Below are 14876 nucleotides of genomic sequence, written 5' to 3'. Positions count from 1 at the left end.
CTTTGAAAAAAATTTAGAAGAATGTATAACTAGAATAACCAATACAGAGAAGTGCTTAAAGGAGCTGATGGAGCTGAAAACCAAGGCTCGAGAACTACGTGAAGAGTGCAGAAGCCTCAGGAGCTGATGCGATCAACTGGAAGAAAGGGTATCAGCAATGGAAGATGAAATGAATGAAATGAAGCGAGATGGGAAGTTTAGAGAAAAAAGAATAAAAAGGAATGAGCAAAGCCTCCAAGAAATATGGGACTATGTGAAAAGACCAAATCTACGTCTGATTGGTGTACCTGAAAGTGATGGGGAGAATGGAACCAAGTTGGAAAACACTCTGCAGGATATTCAGGAGAACTTCCCCAATCTAGCAAGGCAGGCCAACGTTCAGATTCAGGAAATACAGAGAACACCACAAAGATACTCCTCGAGAAAAGCAACTCCAAGACACGTAATTGTCAGATTCACCAAAGTTGAAATGAAGGAAAAAATGTTAAGGGCAGCCAGAGAGAAAGGTCGGGTTACCCTCAAAGGGAAGCCCATCAGACTAACAGCGGATCGCTCGACAGAAACCCTACAAGCCAGAAGAGAGTGGGGGCCAATATTCAACATTCTTAAAGAAAATAATTTTCAACCCAGAATTTCATATCCAGCCAAACTAAGCTTCATAAGCGAAGGAGAAATAAAATACTTTACAGACAAGCAAATGCTGAGAGATTTTGTCACCAACAGGCCTGCCCTAAAAGAGCTCCTGAAGGAAGCGCTAAACATGGAAAGGAACAACGAGTACCAGCCGCTGCAAAATCATGCCAAAATGTAAAGACCATCGAGACTAGGAAGAAACTGCATCAACTAACGAGCAAACTAACCAGCTAACATCATAATGACAGGATCAAATTCACACATAACAATATTAACTTTAAATATAAATGGACTAAATGCTCCAATTAAAAGACACAGACTGACAAATTGGATAAAGAGTCAAGACACATCAGTGTGCTGTATTCAGGAAACCCATCTCATGTGCAGAGACACACATAGGCTCAAAATAAAAGGATGGAGGAAGATCTACCAAGCAAACGGAAAACAAAAAAAGGCAGGGATTACAATCCTAGTCTCTGATAAAACAGACTTTAAACCAACAAAGATCAAAAGAGACAAAGAAGGCCATTACATAATGGTAAAGGGATCAATTCAACAAGAAGAACTAACTATCCCAAATATATATGCACCCAATACAGGAGCACCCAGATTCATAAAGCAAGTCCTGAGTGACCTACAAAGAGACTTAGACTCCCACACATTAATAATGGGAGACTTTAACACCCCACTGTCAACATTAGACAGATCAACAAGACAGAAAGTCAAAAAGGATACCCAGGAATTGAACTCAGCTCTACACCAAGCAGACCTAATAGACATCTACAGAACTCTCTACCCCAAATCAACAGAATATACATTTTTTTCAGCACCACACCACACCTATTCCAAAATTGGCCACATACTTGGAAGTAAAGCTCTCCTCAGCAAATGTAAAAGAACAGAGATTATAGCAAACTATCTCTCAGACCACAGTGCAATCAAACTAGAACTCAGGATTAAGAATCTCACTCAACACCACTCAACTTCATGGAAACTGAACAACCTGCTCCTGAATGACTACTGGATACATAACGAAATGAAGGCAGAAATAAAGATGTTCTTTGAAACCAACGAGAACAAAGACACAACATACCAGAATCTCTGGGATGCATTCAAAGCAGTGTGTAGAGGGAAATTTATAGCACTAAATGCCCACAGGAGAAACCAGGAAAGATCCAAAATTAACACCCTAACATCACAATTAAAAGAACTAGAAAAGCAAGAGCAAACACATTCAAAAGCTAGCAGAAGGCAAGAAATAACTAAAATCAGAGCAGAACTGAAGGAAATAGAGACACAAAAAACCCTTCAAAAAATTAATGAATCCAGGAGCTGGTTTTTTGAAAGGATCAACAAAATTGATAGACCGCTAGCAAGACCAATAAAGAAAAAAAGAGAGAAGAATCAAATAGATGCAATAAAAAATGATAAAGGGGATATCACCACTGATCCCACAGAAATACAAACTACCATCAGAGAATACTACAAACACCTCTACGCAAATAAACTAGAAAATCTAGAAGAAATGGATAAATTCATCAACACATACACTCTCGCAAGACTAAACCAGGAAGAAATTGAATCTCTGAATAGACCAATAACAGGATCTGAAATTGTGGCAATAATCAATAGCTTACCAACCAAAAAGAGTCCAGGACCAGATGGATTCACAGCCAAATTCTACCAGAGGTACAAGGAGGAACTGGTACCATTCCTTCTGAAACTATTCCAATCAATAGAAAAAGAGGGAATCCTCCCTAACTCATTTTATGAGGCCAGCATCATTCTGATACCAAAGCCGGGCAGAGACACAACCAAAAAAGAGAATTTTAGACCAATATCCTTGATGAACATTGATGCAAAAATCTTCAATAAAATACTGGCAAAACGAATCCAGCAGCACATCAAAAAGCTTATCCAACATGATCAAGTGGGCTTCATCCCTGGGATGCAAGGCTGGTTCAATATACGCAAATCAATAAATGTAATCCAGCATATAAACAGAGCCAAAGACAAAAACCACATGATTATCTCAATAGATGCAGAAAAAGCCTTTGACAAAATTCAACAACACTTCATGCTAAAAACTCACAATAAATTAGGTATTGATGGGACGTATTTCAAAATAATAAGAGCTATCTATGACAAACCCACAGCCAATATCATGCTGAGTGGGCAAAAACTGGAAGCATTCCCTTTGAAAACTGGCACAAGACAGGGATGCCCTCTCTCACCACTCCTATTCAATATAGTGTTGGAAGTTCTGGTCAGGGCAATTAGGCAGGAGAAGGAAATAAAGGGTATTCAATTAGGAAAAGAGGAAGTCAAATTGTCCCTGTTTGCAGATGACATGATTGTATATCTAGAAAACCCCATTGTCTCAGCCCAAAATCTCCTTAAGCTGATAAGCAACTTCAGCAAAGTCTCAGGATACAAAATCAATGTACAAAAATCACAAGCATTCTTATACACCAATAACAGACAAACAGACAGCCAAATCATGAGTGAACTCCCATTCACAATTGCTTCAAAGAGAATAAAATGCCTAGGAATCCAACTTACAAGGGATGTGAAGGACCTCTTCAAGGAGAACTACAAACCACTGCTCAAGGAAATAAAAGAGGATACAAACAAATGGAAGAACATTCCATGCTCATGGGTAGGAAGAATCAATATCGTGAAAATGGCCATACTGCCCAAGGTAATTTATAGATTCAATGCCGTCCCCATCAAACTACCAATGCCATTCTTCACAGAATTGGAAAAAACTACTTTAAAGTTCATATGGAACCAAAAAAGAGCCTGCATCGCCAAGTCAATCCTAAGCCAAAAGAACAAAGCTGGAGGCATCACACTACCTGACTTCAAACTATACTACAAGGCTACAGTAACCAAAACAGCATGATACTGGTACCAAAACAGAGACATAGATCAATGGAACAGAACAGAGCCCTCAGAAATAATGCCGCATATCTACAGCTATCTGATCTTTGACAAACCTGAGAAAAACAAGCAATGGGGAAAGGATTCCCTATTTAATAAATGGTGCTGGGAAAACTGGCTAGCCATATGTAGAAAGCTGAAACTGGATCCCTTCCTTACACCTTATACAAAAATCAATTCAAGATGGATTAAAGACTTAAACGTTAGACCTAAAACCATAAAAACCCTAGAAGAAAACCTAGGCATTACCATTCAGGACATAGGCATGGGCAAGGGCTTCATGTCTAAAACACCAAAAGTAATGGCAACAAAAGACAAAACTGACAAATGGGATCTAATTAAACTCAAGAGCTTCTGCACAGCAAAATAAACTACCATCAGAGTGAACAGGCAACCTACAAAATGGGAGAAAATTTTCGCAACCTACTCATCTGACAAAGAGCTAATATCCAGAATCTACAATGAACTCAAACAAATTTACAAGAAAAAAACAAACAACCCCATCAAAAAGTGGGCAAAGGACATGAACAGACACTTCTCAAAAGAAGACATTTAGGCAGCAAAAAAACACGTGAAAAAATGCTCACCATCACTGGCCATCAGAGAAATGCAAATCAAAACCACAATGAGATATCATCTCACACCAGTTAGAATGGCAATCATTAAAAAGTCAGGAAACAACAGGTGCTGGAGAGGATGTGGAGAAATAAGAACACTTTTACACTGTTGGTGGGACTGTAAACTAGTTCAGCCATTGTGGAAGTCAGTGTGGCGATTCCTCAGGGATCTAGAACTAGAAATACCATTTGACTCAGCCATCCCATTACTGGGTATATACCCAAAGGACTATAAATCATGCTGCTACAAAGACACATGCACACGTATGTTTATTGCAGCACTATTCACAATAGCGAAGACTTGGAACCAAGCCAAATGTCCAACAATGATAGACTGGATTAAGAAAATGTGGCACATATACACCATGGAATACCATGCAGCCATGAAAAATGATGAGTTCATATCCTTTGTAGGGACATGGATGAAATTGGAAATCATCATTCTCAGTAAACTATTGCAAGAACAAAAACCCAAACACCGCATATTCTCACTCATAGGTGGGAATTGAACAATAACATCACATGGACACAGGAAGGGGGATATCACACTCTGGGGACTGTTGTGGGGTGGGGGGAGGGGGGAGGGATAGTACTGGGAGATATACCTAATGTTAGATGACGACTTAGTGGGTGCAGCACACCAGCATGGCACATGTATACATATGTAACTAACCTGCACAATGTGCACATGTACCCTAAAACTTAAAGTATAATAAAAAACAAAAAAAAGAGGAAAACTCTATATCTGGATGTCTATACCAGTGAATTATACCAATACTTAAGGAAGACAAATTATACAAAGTCTTCTAGAGTAAAGAACAAAAAAAAATGTATCCCCAAACATATTCTGTGAGCTAGCTATAACCTTGATAACAATAACCTAACAAGAATTTTAGGAGAATGGAAAATTGTAGGTTGTTCATACTTATAAACATAGATGTAAAACCTTTTTAAAAAGTCAAAGTCAACAGAATTAATCTGGAATGTATAAAAATAATAGTACATCACAGAAAAATTGAAATTATTACACGGATTTAAGGCAGGTTCTATGTTAAATATCAATCAATGCAATACACATTTACATCATAAAGGAGAAAAAAATTGATTATTTCCATTGGTTTAGAAGAATATGAAACAAAGTTATAAACCAATTCACAGTAAACACCCTCAGAAAACTTCTTTCTATGGAAATTCTGAGGGAACTTTCTTTTATTCACAATTATAGCAAGGGTATTAAAATTATAGCAAAGCCATATTTATGTTAAAGTAGTGAAAAGTTTTTTTCTGTGATAACAGAAACTAAACAAGAATGTCTGCTGTTACCTAACAAATATCATTTTATTAAAAATGTAATTACGAGCCATCCTACCAGACTAAATTTGTTATATTTCAGTGGTTTCAACATGAACTGTGAACAACTGATGGCAGAAAAGATGGTACACAATTAACTTTGTAAGGAAGAACATTTTTGCACTTATATTAAAGAAAATTGATAAGAAGCTTCATGTGTTCTTGAATTTAGTGAGTCATTGATTAATTTTTTATTATGCTTTCGATCTTTTCAAATTTTATACAATTATTAAACACTCAAATTTTCTAATAAAATATTTGTAGCTATCAAAAGAGTATAAATATTCTCCCAATTTTGCATAATACTATATGACATAAAATACTTTTAATTAAATAAAAAGTCCATAATCTTAGCATCTGGTACATAGAAAATTTCCATTCATAACATAATCAGGAGTTTCTCTGTACCAACACTTCTTGCTTAGAAAGTGTGCTAATTCAATCAATAATCACTAATTGAGTCTATTCTGTGGATTATAGTCCCTTCTCTTAAGAAGACAGCACTCATAAAGGGAGAAAAGTGTGAAAAGTACAAACATAACAGTAATATAACATAGAAAATGAAAAGCGCTATTAGAAAGGAACAGAGAAAGGGGCACATATGTTCAGAAAAATGAGAGATTTCATTAGGTAAAGAGATGAGTCAGAGCTGGTTACAAATGCCATGTTTAATATCTATTGAATATATCCTTTACAATTCTTACTCTGCTTAGCGGAAGTTGGAGTAAGATGGTCTTCATCAACAATTCATGAAAATTCAAAATTTGTCTTTTCCTTGATCTATGATATCTAATAATGTATTTTCTCTCAGATAAATTGTATGCTCCGCTAGATGTGAAATACGTGTTTCAGAAAGCTTGTACATAAAGTATGGTTTCATTACATTATAACTTAAAAGCTTTAAAATATTTTCAGTGTTGTTTTGGGACCCTGTCAGGGACTATTTTCAGTAGGCAAGAGGGAAGTACTCATCGGCAGGGCTTCCTGTAGACCTCTTCCTTCACAGGAGAGAACTACTCAAATTTCATCGCTTTTACATATCCAATAGTCTTCATAAAATTTTACTTTCATTTTGGACAACAGGTTTTCTGGTCAAAAAAAAATGAAAGAAAGAAAAAAATATTAAAAGCCCCCAAAACGTGCAGTCTATTCACTTGCTACTTATAGAAACACTGACTATCTTAAATGCAAAAAATGGACACTTGTCATCAGTGTGCTTTTGGGGGTTTCATTTGAAGTTCCTCTTGAATGCCAGTACTTGGAATCCTGCCTTACCTTCCCAATACTACTAAAATATCTGTCAATAATCTCCTACTTTCAGAATATGTGCACTTCATCATTCATGCATTCAACAAAAAGGTATTTATATCTACTATTTGGCAGATACAGGTAATACATTGGTGGGGCAAAAAAGACACTCCCTGGTAACTTTCTCCCTGATTTCAAACACTTCTTTTCAAACTAAAACTTCAATCTCTGCTGCTGGCCATACCTGACTGTGACTTCTTACCTCATTTTTCTTGCCTTATTGTTTTTATTTACTTCAACCTCTCACATCAGCCTTTCTCATTGTCTGGGATGAAGACTTTTTGGCTGCCCTAGACACACCAGGTCTTATTACTGTCTCCATCCTTAAGATGGAGACTATTGTTCTTACAATAATCTGTTTCTACATCTCCCCCACCATTAAAACATTTTTTAAAGATTTGCCAAAACTCAAGTTCTACTTCTTCACTTTACTTTTTCCTTTAGCCACTCCAATAAAATGCTAATAAATAAATCACTTTGGTCAAATCTTCTGCTCAAATCTGCCAATTTCATCTTGAAAAACCCAACAGATAATAATTTCTGATATTAGTTAACCATTAGTTAACCTCTCTTCAGCATTTTCATTGTCAATCATTCATTTTTCAAGAGACACTTTTTTCAACTTCCCTTTAGAAGACTACCATCTTGAAATGTTTTTCCTACCTTGGTATCCACCTTCAGTGTACTTTCCTGGATGGGCACTCCTCAACACCTCAATAGTGGAGAGTCTCCATGCTCAGTCTTATTCCTGTTCCCCTTTATATCTAAAAAAATTTGGTGATCTCCCCTAGTCCTATGGATTTAATACCATCTACAAATTGATTACTCGAAAATTCACATCAAGAAACAGACTGATCAGACTGATGTATAGAGGATTTAGCATGTTCAGGATGAAACTCTATATTTTCTCATCCATCCATACACACACACACACACACACACATACACACACACACACCCTTGATCCTTTTTAAAGGTTCTGTAAGTGATAGCATATCACCCAGTTCTCAAGCTAAGACCTAGCAGTTACTGCTAATTTCTCTTTTCTCATAAAAGTCTCTTCAGTGAGTTGTTCTAAAATAACCTCTCCCTCTTTTATTGCCCCACTCTACTCAGTTATTATGATTTATCATTATACACTGATCATTACCTGAAGTAATAGTAGAGTTTTAACGTTTACTTATTTATTTTTTTCTCCACCTTTAGAGTGCACCTGGAGGGCAAGGACATTGTCTGTATTTTCTGAAAGTATTCTCAGAACCTAGAAATTCTGGCATACTACAGGCACTGAATAAGTCTTCATTGAAGGAATAAATGTGTATGCAATGGAGATTTGAATATATAAGCATATAACTATGTAGGTACCATCTATTTTTCTGTTAATGTTTTCCCTACCCATCTGGTTGTCTCCCAACATTTGCAGAGTAAAATACCTCTTAATCCTTTGTCTGTACTAAAATAGGCTCTTTGAAGCTTTTTTGGATTTCTCCAGGAAGTTGTAGGTGCTTCCACTGTTAGGATTCTACACCTTGCACAAATCTTTACTGCTGCAGTGATAGTGTGTGCTGCAATTTTGTGTTTTTATATCTTTTTCACCTATAGTATATATGTTTTTCCAAGGCTCTGGCTTCCGCATCTGTGGATTCAACCAACAATGGGTCAAAAATATATTTAAAAAATGGATGGTTGCTCCTGTACTAAACGTGTACGGACTATTGTTTCTCGTCATTACTCTTAAAACAATACAGTACAACAACTATTTAAATAGCTTTTAATGAATTTTTAAAAATATTTTTACTTTTACTGTTTCCTGAAGCTTGTTGTAATACTGTAACTCTGTCTTAGCACTGGTATTTCCCAGAAGTCACTTAAAGTCCCTGAAAGTCCAACTGACAGAAAAGATGAATTTGATTAAAAGGAAAAAATACAGAATTCAGTCCTTGAACAGTATGCTGATACATTTTTTTATCTTTCTTTTTTAAAATTATACTTTAAGTTCTGGGATACATGTGCAGAACGTGCAGGTTTGTTACATAGGTATACACGTGCTATGGTGAAACCACCATAGCTGCACTCATCAACCCATCATCTACATTAGGTTTTTCTCTTAATGCTATCCCTCCCCTAGCCCCACACTCCGCCGACAGACTATGGTGTGTGATGTTTCCCTCCCTGTGTCCATGTGTTCTCATTGTACAGCTCCCACTTACGAATGAGAACATGTCGTGTCTGGTTTTCTGTTCCTGTGTTAGTTTGCTGAGAATGATGGTTTCCAGCTTCATGCATGTCCCTGAAAAGGACATGAACTCATCCCCTTCTGTGGCTGCATAGTAGTCCATGGTGTATATGTGCCACATTTTCCTAATCCAGTCTATCATTGATGGGCATTTGGGTTGCTTCCAAGTCTTTGCTACTAGGAATAGTGCTGCAATAAACATACGTGTGCATGTGTCTTTACAGTAGAATGATTTATAATCCTTTGGGTAATGGGATTGCTGGGTCAAATGGTATTTCTGGTTCTAGATTCTTGAGGAATCACCACACTGTCTTCCACAATGGTTGAACTAATTTACACTCCCACCAACAGTGTAAAAGCGTTCCTATTTCTCCACAACCTTTCCAGCATCTGTTGTTTCCTGTCTTTTTAATGATCACCATTCTAACTGGTGTGAGATGGTATCTTATTGTAGTTTTGATTTGTGTTTCTCTAATGACCAGTGATGATGAGGTTTTTTTCATGTTTTTTGGCTGCATAAGTGTTTTCTTTTGGGAAGTGTGTGTTCATATCATTCGCCCACTTTTTGATGGGGTTTTCTTTTCTTTCTTGTAAATTTGTTTAAGTTCCTTGTAGATTCTGAATATTAGCCCTTTGTCAGGTGGATAGATTGCAAAAAGTTTCTCCCATTCTGTAGGTTGCCTGTTCACTCTGACGACAGTTTGTTTCTGCTGTGCAGAAGCTCTTTAGCTTAAGTAGATCCCATTTGTCAATTTTGGCTTTTGTTGCCATTGCTTTTGGTGTTTTAGTCATGAAGACTTTACCCATGCCTATGTTCTGAATGGTATTGCCTAGGTTTTCTTCTAGGGTTTTTATGGTTTTAGGTCTTATGTTTAAGCCTTTAATCTATCTTGAGTTAATTTTTGTATAAGGTATAAGGAAAGGGTCCAGTTTCAGTTTTCTGCATATGGCTAGCCAATTTTCCCAACACCATGTTTTAAACAGGGGATTCTTTCCCCATTGCTTATTTTTGTCAGGTTTGTCAAAGATTAGATGGTTGTAGATGTGTGGCGTTATTTCTGAGGCATCTGTTCTGTTCCATTGGTCTATATGTCTGTTTTGGTACCAGGACCATGCTGTTTTGGTTACTGTAGCCTTGTAGAATAGTTTGAAGTCAGGCAGCGTGATGCCTCCAGCTTTGTTCTTTTTGCTTAGGGTTGTCTTGGCTATATGAGCTCCTTTTTGGTTACATATGAAATTTAAAGTAGTTTTTTTTTGTTCTAATTCTGTGAAGAAAGTCAGTGGTAGCTTGATAGGGATACCATTGAATCTATATATTACTTTGGGCAGTACCCATTTTTACGATATTGATTCTTCCTATCCATGAGCATGGAATGTTTTTCCATTTGTTTGTGTTCTCTCTTATTTCCTTGAAGAGTGGTTTGTAGTTTTCCTTGAAGAGGTTCTTATATAGATTTTACATTGTATTCGGTATAAGTAATATAGAGATGATTTAAAATATACTGGAGGTTGTGCATAAGTTATATGCAAATACTATGCCATTTTATAATAAGACTTGAGCATCTGTGGATTTTGGTATTTGAAGCAATACCCTGTGAATACTGAAGGGTGACTGTATACATTTTTCTTCATTTTCCTGGCACATAAAAGACACTGATGAAAATATACATGATGAAGAAATGAGATTTAAAATACTTTCTATTAAGATGTATTAGATACAACTGAAACTCATTCCACAGAGTTTATTTCTCAAGGAATTTAAATAATTTCTTCTCAATAGGCTCTGATGGACATATATTATTTTGCTCTGAAAGAAGCATTCAACATTACAATAAAGTGTTGTCCCTTACTCTGATGAGAGGGATGTCTTCCTAGTTTCTAAATGCTAATTTCTGTCTAGAGATGATTTCTGAATAAGATAAAGTACTTAATACACACTGGGGCAAAGCAATATGTGAAGAACTCGATTAAGTCTGAAAATAAGAATAGAGTTTTCCATTGGATTGATCTATTCTCCCAAAATGGAGAATTAAGCTGCTTGTATAATACTCATTGATAATTTGCCTATAGTTTCATAGGCATTTAACAATACAATAGGAACAATAAAACGCTTATAAGATTATGTAAAATTTATATGAATGTATCCCCTCGTTAAAAAATACAGAATATAGAAGTCTATATCAAATGATGTGAAAACTTTAGTTATAGAGTAACGGGAACTAAATGATAAACAAGGTTTTAAGGAAAGGATGGCAGTGCTTCATTCCTTATATTTCTATTAAAGGATATTTTAGTTTACTCAATGAATCTCTGTATTCTGCTCCACTATCTGTCCTCTAGAGAGGAGTTAGTTATAAAATTGGTAACATTGGGTATATATATATTTAAAAATATAAAAAATGGTGCAAATTTAGCTCAATTGACTCAATCTTCTGTATATTTCCTGCCACATTGATGAATAGACAGACAGTGAGCTCTTTACCCCCACAGAGTAAACATAGTTGTGTCTCAGCCCAGAATCTGCCTGTCAAAACAATCTGAAAGATTGCTTCCTTCTTGTCATTTTATTTTCTGACCTGGCAAGCTTAGAAGCTGGCTGGCAGTGGGTACCACATCGTTCCCGAAGAGACTCTACAGTCCCAACTTCCCTTATGTGTGGGAACCAAGTTCTGTTTTGTGTGAAAAGAAAGTGGGTAGCTGCAGAAAAAAAATAGAAAGTTTAAGTTGTGTTTGTTGTCTATACTGATTTCCCCTTTCCAACTTCACTAATAATAAAGCTATTACAATATATTAGTCTTTATCTGGCTCCTTATGTCTCTTCTTATCGAACATCGTCTGAGAAACATGTCAGAATCTTGGTCTAAAGTCATGATTAGTTACTGACATTCTAAATAAAATAATTTGCAGTTACCAGATATAGGAGATGACAGTCATAGGACATAAAGTAACTAGCATTTAAGACAAAAGACAGGGTTCCAGAAGGCGTAAATATGCCAACCTAAGTGAGGCAGTCTAACACCGGAGAAAATGTATAGCTACATTTTCACAGTGATAGAAAACACACCTATAACCAGAACCAAAATTCTAATATGAACCCAGAGCCCAGAGCCTCTTTCGGTCTCCATTTCCCCAAGTATAACCATTTTTCTCTTACTTTAACAGACTAGATTAGTATTTTGTTTTGTTTGGTGTCTTAAAGATGCTTCTTGGAATGTGACAATTATATGAAAATATATCTCACCCTTCTTGGGTTAAATTGATTTTGTTCAATGGATACAGATTAATTATCTCAGCTGTTTAATTTTGCAAACCTTGCTCAGGTTCCATAGAAAAGCAAGAAAAATTTTGAATAATATGAAAACGATGTCTTCAAAACTACTAAAATACAACTAGGGGCGTATTTGCTTATAAATAATAGCATTGGACAGTAGAAAAAAAATACTACCTTTGGAGTTCACAGACTAGAGAATGTTATTCAAATTACTGCATCTTTGAACTTCAGTTTTACCATCCATTCCATCAACAGATGTAATAATACAGATTATTGTGGGATTATTGTGAAGATTAAATGAGAAACCTCTGTGAAAGCTCCTTGATTACTTTATTTATTCAGGGAGATTTATTTGAACTTAAATGTTATTTGATGTTGATGACTCCCATAAAATTTGTGATACACATTAGGAGAATGATTGTAGAAAATAAGTTACGGTTTCATGTATGAATTTGGTTGAATGTAACAATGATTTTCAAAAATTTAAAATATTCTTCACTAGAGAAAATTTTCTGATGTTAAATTACATACTGGGCATTTTCAGTATGATTCTCTCGGTTTCCACAGAGTATAAATTTTAAAAGAATAAACAATTCCCGGGGTTTTTTATTTAAAGCTTTGTCTTCTGAAGTTCCTTTGATGAATATTGTATTTATAGGCTCTGATGGCAGCCAGTTTAAAATACAAGGTTTCTCTAACTGCCTCTTTCAACTGTTGCATTAGAAATGTTCAGAGAACTGGCAGCACAAAATAGCATGATTTGCATTCAATGCAGTATCTGCACAGTTAAACTTTCAAGTCTTAATGAAAGGTCATAAAATCTTACAGTACTGACCAAATAGATTTCCTAGAACACTAAATCCCCCATGAATTCTCCTGTACCACTTTAAACACAAGTTAAAATTGCAAATCATAAATACTGAATGCTTTTTTCCTTAAAGTAAGTTCACTATTGTAACCTTGTCTGGCAGAGATGCTCCACTTAAAGGTCTGTAACATTTTCATTATCAACTCCATCTCTGAGGGGTTGGTAATGCACCTGTTTCTGTTTGTAATGGGTTGAAAATGCTTATACTGTTTTTTTTCTTTAAGTCGGCTGCTCGTGTAGCTCTTTCGGGGTCCTCAAGGCAAATAAAGTTTCTTTAGTTTTCAGTTGTCTTTTCCATTACTATCCAGTTAAAAATACAATTCTGGACTGAAATGTACTTTTCTGTTAATATGTTTTATCTAGAGTTTTATTCTTCTAATATATTGGGTTGCTTCATTGTGTGTATATATATGTATGCATGTGCATATGTGTGTGTGTATGTGTATACATATGAACAAACAGTATTTCCTCAAAGCTTAATATTTTTGTGGTAGAAGAGATTTAAAAAAAGATTCCCATTAAGATGCATGAAATACCTCCACAAATTAAATTCCCTACTTGAGTGGGAAGAGGAGACTTCTAGTAGTATGAAGTGTGCTTGAAGCATACAAAATAATAAAATGTTCTAAACGATATTGCATTTTCACAGAAGCAATAGCTTCACTTGTTAGTGAGACTATATAAAATACATTTTTGAATGAAGTGAAATATTAATAGGAAATCAGTTTTACTTCTGTGCTATGTTCATGTCTTTGCTAAAATGCATTTAGTCTTAGCAATGTCTCAGGATCCCAGGCTGGGTCCTCTATCTAAGAAACCTAAACCACTACAGTTACCAAGATATTTTGAGCTCTTCATCAACCTATTGACAAATATAACAAGAGAGAGATGCTGAATGGCCAATGAGGGGGCTCACTGGATGGCTGCATAGTCCCTGAGTTCATCTCTGAAGTATTGCATGATTGTGTAAAGATATTTGTTATCAGAGACAAAACCCATCATCCCATTTTCCATGCCTTCTTAAGTTCCTGGAAAAATTTACTAGAATAAAGAGAATAACTTTATTCTCAGAAACTTGGAAGGATTTACTGACCACCCACATTCACCCAGCCATGACAGTCAGGTAATGACCTCATCTAATACATATGAAAAGTAAACCCCAATATTATAATACATTCTTTCGTCATCTCCTAATTCCACTAACTGCTGTCACCAGATAGCACACAGGTTAGGAGACTGTTTTTGATGTTACCCTGTCCAGACACTATTTCATTCTTTGATGTTCTAAGGTTTACAATATCACACAATAAGCCACATTTAGAAGACTTAGGGCACCACACCATATACCGTATATTTGAAGTTGTGTGGATTTAATATATTATGTAAAAAGCTTATAAAATACTGCATTCTTGATTAATTAACTCTAGGAAAATATTTTGCTAGATTTAAGAAAACAATATAAGTAATTATTTTTGGAAAGAAACAAGTAGGATTAAATTAAATTTCATAGAAAATAAATTGATGCCTATTTTAGATAGTTTTACTTTGAGAGCAAAATGCCAAATTTCTCTCAGGGTTGAGTTGTGCAAGAGCCAAAGTTTTCTGTCCAGGTGAATTTATGTCAATTATTTTTGAATATCTAATATTATT

Source organism: Gorilla gorilla, chromosome 1, assembly GCF_029281585.2.
Source record: "Gorilla gorilla gorilla isolate KB3781 chromosome 1, NHGRI_mGorGor1-v2.1_pri, whole genome shotgun sequence".
Classification (NCBI taxonomy): domain Eukaryota; kingdom Metazoa; phylum Chordata; class Mammalia; order Primates; family Hominidae; genus Gorilla; species Gorilla gorilla.
Note: the sequence above shows the minus strand (reverse complement) of the source record.